Source organism: Pinus tabuliformis, chromosome 8 (genome assembly GCF_031772625.1).
Source record: "Pinus tabuliformis cultivar Carrire ecotype Pingquan chromosome 8, CPIR1, whole genome shotgun sequence".
Lineage (NCBI taxonomy): Eukaryota > Viridiplantae > Streptophyta > Pinopsida > Pinales > Pinaceae > Pinus > Pinus tabuliformis.
In genome coordinates, this window is record NC_142294.1 from 1,877,847,195 (window position 1) to 1,877,861,164 (window position 13,970).

A 13,970-nucleotide genomic window follows, 5' to 3' on the forward strand; every position below is an offset into this window, starting at 1 on the left:
GAGATAACTCTGATCAAAAGGTCTAAGTTTGGAGATATATGATGATATCTCCATACCACAGATCATGGGTGCTAATAAGGAAGAAAGATTCACCAGGAACCAGCTCATCAGACTCAGCAGTTATGTTTGCAAAAGGAATGTCACAAATTAATTTAGCAAAAACAAGTGATTTCTTTGACTTAGCCTTGGTCAACTCTAAGTCAAACTCCTTCAGCATGACAATCCATTTGGAATATTTACCCCAAGTAACTGATGATACATAATATAGTTCATGGGGTTGCAATCAGATATCACTATAGTTTTGCGTAAGAGAATATAGTGACGAAAACATTGGAAAACATGAACTGCTGCCAATGCCAACTTTTCTACATGATCATATCGAGTTGCAGTGTCAAAAAGGTTACAACTCAAGTAATATATAGCATGCTCATTTCGATCATCATCATCCTAAAACACCATACCAATGGTATTGTCAGCAGAGGACAAGTATAGGAGATAATCGCAATGATAATACGGAGGATGCAATAAAGGGGCACTAATGGGTGCGGCCTTTAAAGAATCAAACAACTTCTGTGAAATGACATCCCAAAGGAATGGGACTCCTTTCCTCAAAAGGTGAGTAAAACCCTTCGTAAGTTTGGCATAATTAGGGACAGAACGACGAAGAAAGTTTGTCTTTCCCTGCAAACTCTGGAGTTGATGTAAAGAATATCGAGGTGGAAATTTGACAATGGCCTCCACCTTGATAGGATCAACGTGGATTCCTTCTTTGGATACTACGAAGCCTAAGAGATGACCTTATTCAATGCAAAAAACAAAGTTATGAGGATTCAATCAAATAATGTAGTGTTGACAGTGAAGAAAAATAACCCGAAGTTGAGTTGGATGGTCTTGAAATTTAAGCAAATGCGTAGGTAAATCATTGAGATAGGACTGAACGATATTTTTAATATCGTGGAAGGCATAAGAGATGACCTGTTGGAAGGTTTCACTGACGTTTTTTAGGCCAAAAGGAAGATTTTTATAGGTAAAAGTTCCCCAAGGACAGATAAAGGTAGTCCTGTGTTGATCAACAGGAAGGATATTAATCTGATTATATCTAGAGAATCTATCCATGAAGGAGAAAATTTCAATCCCAACACATTCATCGATAATCTGGTGAATGAAAGGGGTAGGGTAAATGTCCTTCAGACAGCCTCGATTGATACCTTGATTGATATCTTGATAGTCAACACAGACTCATATGGTTCCCTATTTCTTAGTTACCAGAACGATGTTGGAGACCCAATCTATTAGTGGGGTAAAATAAATAAAACCGTATTTTAGATTTTTTTCAACTTCTCCCTTAATGGTAGATGCCTTCCTTGGGTGCACTGGATGAAGACATTGTTGCATAGGTTTCGCGTTCATATAGGTGAGGATATCATGAACCACAATAGTAGGATCGATGCCATGCATCTCTTAATAAGACTAGGTGAAGACATCACAAAATTATTTGAACAGGGTTGTATAAATCTTAATCTCATTAGGAGAACAAGCAACCCCTATGTGAATATTTTCGACAATCCCAGGTTTAACTGAGATGTCGATGGGCATGGTTGATGAAATGTTCCCTAAATTACCTTCAGACAACACTTCATGAACCAAGATAGGTGTCTGAAATGGAGTAGTCATTTCAGGAGAAATTAAAGTACCTAGACAAGTAGGAATTGACCCAGGGCTAGGAAGAAAAGAGGAACAATGATGAATATCATTCCAAGGGGATTCTTCTAGAGACATGACTTCAACAATGCTTTCATCAGTCAAGAACGTCTCATTCAAAGGATCTTTGGAATTAGAAGAACCAAGCCAAGGAGTTTGTAGATATGAGTCTAGGGCAAATCTCAATCGATCATGAGTTGTAGATGTAGCTATAGAAGCTAAAAGGATAGTTTGATAAGCTTGCTAAATTTGGCTAAGTGGCATGGAATTGCCAAAATCATCAATCTGGTAAGGACTAGGAATGATCCATGGGTCATAATTAGATGAGATCATGTTAATTGAGGCAACATTGGAGGGAGGAGGAAGGGAAAAAGTTCCCATTAAGGAAGGGTCCTTGAAAAGGCCTGCTCCAACACTTTCGTAAGGAATGTTGGTTTTCCCAACATAAGGCACATTACCTATTGAAGAATCAGAGGAAAAGAAAGCCAATTGATCAACAGTGACAATTTTCCCTTGGTGAGGAAAATGAAGTACACAGAAAAGAGATGAGACCACACAAAACATTGCATGAGTCTAGCTTCGACCAAATAAAATGTTGTAATTGACATTGGCGTCAACAACCTTGACTTCTAAATTGATCATCTTTCCCTCCAACTAAATGGGTAAGGATTTGAGAATACCATATGGGAAGAAACCTCGACCATCAAAATCTTCTAAAGTGTTTGGAGACTGGTTGAGAGGAGGGGAACCAATGGCTTTCCAACATGATATGGACTTGATGCATGTGGAGGCTCCTTCATCAACAATAGTTCGATATTCTTGCCCATAACAACAACTTGAATGAGAAAATCAATTTGAGGTGGTAGGCGAGGTACATGGTTTTCGAGATCAAAAGTAATTAGACTAGAATCTGTGGGATGAATCCCTCCAATAGCGGATAAAAAAATCCTTCCTTTGTGATGGACACGTCTAAAGGACTTCCAAAGCCGACATCATTGAGGGTGCTTGAGCCAAGTCTTCTACAATGTTGTAGTGTTGGGCAGCTCATGCATTCGGATTATAAGATTATTTATGAAGAACACCTTTAGCGGGTGGTCGGATTATGGAATCGGTGCTAGGTTTCTAATATGGAGAGGATCGGAACTGGGTGGATTGGAGGAAGAGGGTACATAAGTGGTATCTTTCTCCACCACAGGTTTCTTACGAGGTGGATAATATTTTGATCTCGTGGCTACAAAAAAAAAATTATGAGCCACTCATAAACACTTGAGAGTTTCTAGAGGCTTGAGACGGGAATGGTTCCTCCAACACATTTGGCGTCCCTATAGTGCATTTTAGAAGATGAATTACTTCGACACGTCAAGGGAAATCCTCAGTGTAATGATCTTCATCAAAAATAAGGAAAGGATATTTAGGATTTTGTTTGTATGTGTCATCAACTGACGATTTTTGGGAATCCTGTTTAGAGGTATCTTGTTTATCTTTTCCTTTACCCTTCTTCTTACCTTTCAAGGATTTATCTACTGTGGTAGACTAGACAACATTTACCTCTGAGGCTTTACCAAGATTCATAGGATTATCAATAGTATTAGAATATGCAGTGGATAGTAGATTTAGGTTTTGAAGAAGTATTCAGAGTACTACGAGACCGTTGAGCCACAAATCCAATGATGTTATTGATAGGTGGTGAATCTATGGGTTTAGAAGAGGCAAGGCTTATCGAAGGTCGTTGGGCACCAGGTAAGAGTTCATATAATGTTCCATATTGTGACTAAACCAAATCTAAATACTGGGCATAGGTAATGGCTTGTTCCTCAGTCACACAACCACCCATGGCTATATCTTTAGTAATAGGAGGGATGAATGATTTAGTGAACCATTCAATCAAAAGTTGGTTCGTGATATTAAATTTGATGAGACAACTCCTACACCTCCATTCATGGATATGATCAGGGATGTGAGCAGAAGTTGTTTGTTGCAAAGACATTAGGAGATGGGTTCCAGTCTTATATTGGACAGGCAATTAAAGTGAGTGAGGAAAGCCATGGCTAAAGTATTGAAGTCTTCAAAAGCACCACGAGTGAGCTCTATATACCATTTGGTAGCAACGCCCATTAAATTTCACTGGAAAATACATAATTGAATAGAATCATCGACCCAAGAGTTAGATGAACACCATAAGTCGTAATTCATAACATGTGCTTGGGGGTCTTCTCCATATTTACCTTCGAATTTTGGTCAATCCCTAAGAATTTTAGTTGGTACTGGAGGCAAATACGGCGAGTGAAGTATTGGATCGTTCTTAAGCCTTGACACATCTGACAACTCCAACATTGCCAAAAATGGAATTTGTGGGTTGTATGGAATATAAGTTTCTAGTATGTGCCAAAATGATTATTCCAGCCTTACTAAGTTTTGGCCTACCCCAATTGTGGTGGATTTTGTCCATAACACTCTTGACCATATGGAGTTTGGCTATATGGAGGTTGACCATAAGGAGGTTGACCATAAAGAGGTTGGCCATACTAAGTTTGGTGACTATATTGGCGTATGGAGTTTGCAAAGAAAATTGGCCATATTGTTGTTGGTAAGGTCCTTGTTGCATCTTTCGCAACTGTGGCAACGGTTGTTTGTAAGATACATGTTGGTATTGGTAAGGAATGTGTTGTTGTGGCTGTGAGTAAGGTCCTTGCTGGGGTCGAATAGGAACTTGTTGTCATGGTTGTTGGTAAGGTCCCTGTTAGGATTGGTAAGGAACTTGTCATTTTAGTTGCGGGTAAGACACCTGCGGTTGTGGTTGCGGGTAGGAAACCTGTGGTTGTGGCTGCAGGTAGGGTCCCTACTTTGGTTGAATAGGAATCTGTGGCCATAGAGGAGTATTACTATTCCCATAAGCATATTGCATTTGAGGACCATACTGAATTTGAGGACCTGCTGGCTAATAAGGTGTTTGGAGTTGTTGAGAGCCTATAGGAGTATAAGGCTACTGGTAGGAAGGTTGAGTCAAAGGGACTTGATGACCTTGTAAAGGGGTCCCTATAACATTTCCTGATACAGATGGAATGGATGTTCCACTCATGGAAAATTTTAGGGGCTAATGTTCACCCAGTGGGATAATTTTCCATGATATTTCCATAAACAATATTCGTTAATTTCCAATTTTTATAAAAGACGATTCGCCCAAATTTTAGAATGTAAAATTATTTTACCTTAAAAATTGCCAACATTATAGACAGTATATATAAAATCATTATAAATTTGAATAATTTTACGAATATATCAATAAAAATTTTATAGTTTTCATATTAGGGATTAGTGAGATTCGCCAATGTTTTTAAACTTCAAGAAAATTTTCCATCCTTAAAATTTTCCTTGGTTCCACTTGGGTTAGAAACAACACCAATGGGTTAACTTGCCCCTAGAGGGGTGTATAGCTTCCACTAGAACTAGAAGGTACATAGGGCAGAGGATATTTCCTCCCAGACATTGGAACAGATGAGTTTGTATGTTGTCCACTCACATTAGCAACCACAGTTACTATGGATAGAGTAGGAGGAGTAGAAAGATTAAGAGGAATATGTGTTTCACTTACCGACATTTTAGGTTGGGTAGGGGTCTGGGCAATTACCGACATGTTTGGGACAAATGAGCTAGTAGTAGGCATGACACCAGAAGACCAAATGGGATTGTGAAACAGTGAAGTGGCACCAGAATTATCTAAAAAAGCATCGCCGAGAAATTTATAACCCGGTGGAACCAAGGGCATACTATAAGAAGGAGGTGTACTTGGTCCTATCGTCATATAGGGAGTGTAAACATAAGGAAAGCCTTCGGGAGGAAGAAGTGACAAAGGATCAACCTTTATATTGGGAATGTGAGTCTCAAAAGTTTCCATTGGAGTACCTTGGGGTGTTGACCCTACAGGTGGATTACCACCTTATGCTACCATGATTGGAAACAACTCTCGATTGGGAACCCAAGTCGTTCTAGGAGAAGGACTTAGAGGTACGTTTTGAGTATCAAACGGACTATATGGATGTGGAGGTGATAAATACACAAGAGAATCTAATTCAAAGAATGGATTAGGAGGAAAAAGAAAGAAATTTGAAATAGGTTGAAGACTATTCGAAGGAGAGTCCTGGGATGAGCCTACCGACTCTGGAGGTGGTCAAGAAGTAAGGGGTTGGATGCTTAGGAAAATACCAAGTTTAACCCCTTGGTTTTCAAGGGAATCATGCTCAACGTTATCGGAATTTGCAACTCTAGGTGAATAGGGTGCATTAGTATTTCCAAAGATATTCGGGGTCTCGTTTGGAACTCTTGGTGGTTTGGCCATGATGTCTTTCGTAAAAATGAATCAGAAATGTGTGTTGGTGAATGCTTTGGGCTCAAATCCAATTTTTTAATTTACCATTAATGTTGAGGACAAAAGGAGGTTTTCATTTCACGAGTAATTGGTGATTCCGTGGTCGATTAATTTTATTATCAAAAAAGAAATAAATCAAAAAGGGGTAAAACTAGGCATGAGGGTTTACCATGAAACCATGAATTACAATATACACCTTAGCGGAACCAAGGACTTAACGTACGGCATCCAATTTCTTGGAATGTTATGTTCATTGTATCATGGTATACAAGGTGACAAACTCAGTTACCTATGGATGGATAGCAACTGATAGGGGGCCCCCAAAATATACGTGACGGTACACATGAGTTTAGTTTGTAGTAGTGTTGTCTCATGCGTAACCGTTCGATGAGAGCATTCCCATATACTTACCATGTGTGGAGCGCCTTCGATATACTTGAAAGTACTGGAGAACAATCCTACACACTTCCGTACGTGGAACGAGTTTTCACCCATGGGATACAACGCTAACAAACAATGACAGCTCCTACTTTTAACGATGTCGGAACACGTCTCTAGCCTATACCTCTAAATGTTTTTCGTTAATGACAAATGATCCTTAGTTTAATTGAGATAAATTTTAAGTTGATTTTCAATTAAGTTTATGTTTTAAGTCTTAAAGATCGATGTCACCTGAACACCTATGATGCAACTAGCATGAAAAAAATGATTATTTTCACTTCAATGAAAGCTATCTAACACAGGGAAGAGGTTCACACACTGATGCAAAAATCAAGTATGCAGAAAACATATTCTCCTAACTAGATATTTCACCTTCACTATTTCAATGAACCCAACAAAATAAAAATGAGACATTATTCGTTAACATGCAACTACATGAATCTTTCACTTACCTTTTCAATCACTGACCAAATTAAAATGGAATTTGATTCAAATTCACCTACATGGATATATTTTTTTACTTTTCCTTTGAATGAATGATAATACACTTATTTCATCTTCCAAAATCAAACAATGTGATCTGTGCTCAATTATGTTCCAAAAATTGAATTTTCAATGCAAATTAACTTAATGCAATTTGAAAAGTAAATTTTGAAGTAAAAGCTAAAATGAATGAAAATGTTGTTTCTTAATGATTTACAAAAGAACAAGCAATGCTTAATCAACAGCAAAATCAATATTCCAATGGCATAAACAAGCAGCAAACTATAAATCCAATTGACCTAAAACCCTAAGGACTCAATCAGACTTCACTTCCACTACTCCAAAGCAATGAGATGGATTTTTCAAATCAACAAGAAAATCAGTCACAATCAGTCAAAATACTAACAAATCCAAAGCATACAGAACAAGAGGATACCTCATAGGTCAAGACACACTGGACCCTACTAACAAAAACCCTAAAATTTCTCAAGTTTCAGGGATCAACGCGACTATTACAGTCAAAACCTGTGCTGACTAGACAAGAATGACTTGGAAAAATAAAAAGAATTTCAAAAAGAAGTCCAGAATTAACACTCTAAAGGACTAATTACTGAAGATGCATACCTATACATCATCTAAATGATTGATGACTAAACGGTTGGCTAAACTGATCAAATAGACCAAACACAAAAAGGAGGTTAAAGGGCTATAGGCTCCCTAGTGGAGTCGCCATTTTGTTATGAAGACAATGCATCTTGTGGACAAAAGTGATCTCTCTAGTCCTATAAGAGGATCTAGCAACAAACTAGACAAACATGTGCAAACTTTCCTAGTTCATGTTGGAAAATACAAAGTAAGACAGATGACCTACCTCACTCTGATGCTAAGTGCTCGTTGATGTCGTCCTCAATCTTCTCACTTCCAAGTTCAATCCTCTTTACACCATTATGGATGAGTACCTACAAGGAAGATCAAACAAAAGAGACAAGAGCATACATAACATAATTCATTCTAACATAAAATATATGATAGACCAAGGAATATCATACTATTTGAATAATGATTTATACACTTCTGGAATGCAAACACTTGATGTATTTATTAATAGAAAATGAGGGAAGAATACAACCATATGAGCCTTGATGTTGGAAGCCTCCTTTATGGTGGATTTCCAAGTCCAAGCCAAGACCTTCAAGCACTCCTTCTCCTTAGTAAGATGGGCAACATTTAGGCATAGTTTTAGCATAGGAATGCAACCAAGTAATGACCAACCAGTTGGGGATAGAAGGGATTTCATTTATAGGAAAGGAGAGGGAGTTAGGGATCCACAAAAGAGGGAAGAAGGTCCACATCTTAAGGGGAAGATCCCTAAAGGTAGGATCAAGGACTCAAAATGGGAGAACTCGACCATATCCTTATTCAACAATATCTAGCTCGTCGTTCTCGAGGCTTCTAGTAAGAGAAGCTTCTCCTCCACTTTAGGAAAAATTTTCATAAGAGGTTCAGTGTGGGTTTTCCTATCAAAATTCACACTGGCAGTGCTAGGTCAGTATGTTGCAACAAGCCATCAGCACGGGCCAATAGTGGTGCAAAAAGCGTTGATCCTGAAAACTAGGTTTTTAGGCAAGCTTCTTCAGAATTCTCTCAGGGCAACTTTTCTTCTCTTCTTTAGGGATGCTTCTATATGTGTTTCATGGTGAATACACTAACAAATTTCATCATTTTGATGCTTCAAGATATGGGACGGGAAGTGTGATATGTTGCCTCTGCTTTATTGCTCTTTCCTTGTTCGTTTTCTTCGGTTAGGATTGGAAATTTCTTTTGACAGGTTTGAGGAGAATATTTCTGACTTTTTGGAGTCAACATTGAGTGTAAGACGGAATGTCAATCAATCAACTCACTCTTTGACATTTGGAAGCTCATGAAAATCTAGTAACATGACCCTATAAGCAAAACAAAGTGTTAATCCTTAGGTGAATGTGCTTTGTTGGGTCATAGAACGCGTTAGCACGCTGTGTGTATGTTTTTGGGGTGGTTACCCTGGAAAATAGGCTTGTAACTTAGGTTATCTTCCAGTCGGAAGTGTTCTTCTACTCTGAGCTGATGAGGAGGTCATTTTCTGTATAACAATAAATATTGGAGGTGGTGTGCAGGGAGGTCACCTGGGGATGGACTAGAGGAAAAAGGTCGTTGGACAACATGTGCCGAGTATTAGGTGGGGTTGTTTCTTGCAATTCCCAGGTTGCATTGGGCTTACGAAGGTCACTACATATTGGGGGCTTTGGAAGGGGTCGAGTTTATAAGCGAGGGTCTCTGATAATAGGAGCAAGTCCGTTAACATTGCTTCCATGCAACGCCAATGTGACAGGGTTCGTCGAGGCATAGGGCCACGTGGCCAAAGGGTGGAAAACCACCTACACAAACATGATTTAGGGGAAAATATGGACCCAAATCCAACACAGTCTCCTGGCATAATTGAATTACCACCTCCCTTTAATTCATTGGACAATCATATTCAACATATCACTCTTCTTCTTGATCAATTTCGTCGTGATCGACATGATGATAGAAATGCAATCATTGGTGTCATGGGCAACCTACAACAAAACCAATGACATATGCAAGATAGGTTGGCCACTCTTCTGTGTAGACAAAGGGGGATCTATGAAAAGTTGGAACGCTTGGAAGGTTGTTTAGAACATATGGAAGGACATGTGCCTTGTGCTTTTAGTCTTCCCCTATCTCCAAGCACTGGCCTGAATAACCTAGCTTCGATTAATTCCTCAGGCCAAGGATGAGTGTTGGTTGCATTTAGATCCTAGAGATTTTCTAGTCACACTAGGCTATATGTATGTGGTTTTCTAATTTGCCTTATCTTTTGTTAATGTGGTTTTGTGTCTATCTGCTAGCCAACCAATCTAATAGGAGTAGGGCCATAAAACTTTTGTGAATCTACCCTCCACAATGTATATCTTATTTAAATTAGAAAAAATGTTGAACAAAAATAAAATAATAATTAAATTAAAATCTATTTATTTATTTTTTAATTATATTAAATAATTAAAATAAAATATTTAAATTTAAATTTAAATTAATATAATAAAATATTGAAGTAAATTTTTTTTTAAATGAATTATTAATTTTTTAGTTTAATTTTGAATTCAATTTGCATAGTCTTTCCATCATAAATCCATTAAACGGTATTCATCATTCAAATTGCTAAAAACCGATGTAACATTAAACGTAGAACTATAAAGCTTAATTAAAATATCCACAATCTCACTTTTATATTCATTTAAAAAAAAACAATTTTGTTTTTAAGTAAAAATATTGTAAGATCAAACAACAAATTATAGTATTAATGTAATAAATTAAAGTACCTTATAATAAATTAATATCGCAATTTCACCCTCTTTTTTTCTGGTTTCCTTTTTTTTAAACGACCGTTAGACTTGTATAAAGAAAAAATTATGCAACCAAAATTAAGAACAAAGAAATACAATTGTTTAGAATTGAATATAGTTCAATATTAGAGATATAAAGTTTAATTTTTAGAATTTCCTTATAAATAAATGTTGTCATTAAATTGAGATAGTCAAGTGGAGCAAACGAATTCCACGAGTAGATAAGGAATTTCTAGGTATGTCTGGGATCTTTTCCCCCTCTCCAACACGGAAGTAACCACAAAGGCTGTGTGGAAAAGTCTTTAGTGAACCAATTATTTTTGTTGAAGGAGTTGTATAATTTAAGGATGAAGGATGGATACTTCATGATAGAGTATTTGAATGCTTTCAATATTATGGTAAGTTAATTATTATTTGTTGATATTAATATTTCAAATAAAGATAAGTGCATCAATTTGTTATATTTTTATCAGATTTGCAGAATAATTTGTTTGTTGTCATTGATAGTAAGGCAACTAATTTGATTTGTTATGAAATAGTATCATCCTTATTATTGAAGGAGTTAGATGAAAAAACACAGAAATCCATAGTGGAGATGTCTTTCCCGTAAGAGGATGCTCCTAGAAAAGAAATAAAAATAAGTCCTCAAGTGAGAGATCTAAATATCCATAAAAGTTCATAAATGTATGTTAGAGATGTGGAAAAGAAGGACATTACAAGAAAGATTACAGATCCAAAATTGTTGAGAAAGGGAAGGGATTTTGGAAGACGTTCCTTATGTAGAAGAAGAAAACCTCCTCGAGTAAAGGAGGGGATGTGTAGTTGGCTTCTTCAAGTAAACATGTAGATCATGAGGCATGGTTGGTCGAATCATGTGCATCCTTTCATCTAACACGTAGGGATGGTTTAGCAGGTATAAAAGATTTGATGGTGGTGATGTTTTCTTATGAGATGACTTGAAAACCATAATTATAGGCTGAGCAAAAGTAAAGCTCATGGGTGAAAGGATTAGAACACTCCCAGTGTTCTATACATCCCAATATTAGACATAAATTTGTTTTTTGTAGGCAATATGAATGATGCACATGTAAAAATAGTGTTTGAAAAGGATACCTATAGGATGGTTCAAGGAGCAATGGTATTACTAAGGGGAGTTCAGATTAGAACTCTGTATAAGCTATTGGGAAGCACTATTAATGATGGGTGCAATAGTTCGGTTGTTCTTAAGAGTGAAGCAGAAGAAGGAAAAATACATGCAGCTTTTAGAGAAAAGACTATGTTGTGGCATCAAAGATTGGGACATATTGCAAAGAAGAGCCTTGAATTACTACACACTAATTGTAAGGTAGAATTTATATCTAATTTCTCTCTTGATTTTGGTTTTGTGAACATTGTTTATATGGGAAGCAAAATTGGGTAAGATTCTCCTCTAGCTCTACAAGGTTAGAGGGAATATTATAGTTGGTGCACAATAATGTGTTTGGGCCTATGTTGGTTCCATATTCACTGGGTAAATTTGTATACTACGTCTCATTTATAGATGATTTCTTAATAAATACATGGATTTCTTTACTCAAGAATAAATATGAAGTATTTGACAAGTTCAAAGAGTTTAGGCTTTTGTGGAAAATCAGTCAGAGAAGAAAATCAAGGTGTTGAGGATAGATAATGATGGAGAATTCTAAGGGAATGAATTCAAAGAAGTTCGTAAGAAATGTGGTATAGGAAGGCAGAGGTATGCTCCATACACACCTCAACATAATGGAATTACAAAAGTGATGAATGAGAAATTGATGGAGAAAGCAAGGAGCATACCTGGTGGTGCCAAGTAAGGACAATAATTAAGGGCAAGGCAGTCGACATTATGTGTTTTATGGAAAGTAGATCACCCTAGTCAATGTCGGATGACAACACTCCATAAGAGGTGTGGAATAGTAAGAAATTTTCTCTTAAACATCTTACGGTATTTGGTTGTGACACTTATGTACATGTTCCAAAAAATTATAGGATTAAGTTGGATAAGAAAGTCTAAAAGTGTATCTTTATTGGATATAAAGATGGTCTAAAATGTTATAACCATTGTAACCCATAAACTAATAAAGTTGTGTATAGTCTAGATGTGGCATTTAGAGAGGTCAAATATGTTGAAAGAAGAAAGTACTGACAAATGAGAAAGAACCAGAAAAGATAGAGTTTGAATTGAAGGATGATGAATCAAACTCTACAAAAGAACAATAATTAAAAGAAGAAAAACCACAGACTCTAGCACTGAGGTGATTGGTTCGAAAAATAATGTAGCCAGAAAGGTATACTCCACCTTATTTCTATTCAAATTTTGTTTTATATATTACTGATGATGATCCTAGAATTTTTAGGGAGCTTGTGCATTTAAAGGATGGAAAAATACCATGGTTGAAAAAATAGTAGCCTTGGAGAAGAATGAGGTTTTGGATCTATTGGAGTTTCTGGCTAGAAGAAATCCCATTGGAAGCACATGGGTGTTTAAGAAGAAATTGAATGAAAAAGGTAGAGTGGGTGAACACAAAGCTTGGTTAGTAGCAAAGGGTTATACCTAGGTAGATGGAATTGACTATGGTGATATTTTTTCTCTTGTTGCCAAGTTATATTGTATTAGATTTATTGTATCCATTTCTGGTACTTTTTATATTGAAGTACAATAGATGGATGTGAAGAAACATTCACATATGAGGATCTAGAAGAAGAAATATACCTGAAGCAAAAAAAGGCTTTACTGTGAAAGGGAAGAAAGAGCTAGTATGCAGGCTAAAAAAAGTCCTTATATAGGCTAAATCGATCACAAAGGATGTTAGTATCAAAAGTTTGATACTTATATGTTAGAGCTTGGATTCACAAGAAGAAAAGTAGATATTTATGTGTATTTCAAATTAGTCGGTGATCATGTTATTTATTTGGTCTTATATGTTGTTGATTGAGAATGACTGGGAAATCATCCACGAAGTGAAAACTAAATTGTCCTATAAATTTTACATGAACGATCTCGATGATACAAATTTCGTCTTAGGAATGGAAATTAGAAGAGACTGGGAAAAAAAGAATTGTAATTAAGTCAAAGAAAGTATGTTGAGACAATATTGCAGAGGTTTAATATGTAGAAATCTAAACTAGAGAGGTGATTATTCTTGTAGGTGTAAAGTTATCTATAGATCAATGTCCCAAGACATGGGAAGAGGAAGAGGACATATCTCATGTTCCATATCGCAATGTGGTTGTATACAATGGTTTGTATGAGACCATACATTACACATGCAGTGGAAGGTGCATTAGATAACAATAAAAAAGGTTTTCAGGTATTTGGATGACACTACTGGCTATGGACTGTGCTACCAAGGAAGACCAAAATTTGACAATGTAGGACATACATGGTATTTTTCATGCAGATTGGGTTGGAGATATGGATCTACAAGTGAGTACGTGTTTAACCTATTTGGAGAAGCAATCAATTGGATGAGAAAAAAATAGTCTATAATGGCACTCTCAACTACAGAGTTCAATACATGGCAACCACTTATGCAAGAAAGGAATAATTATGGTTA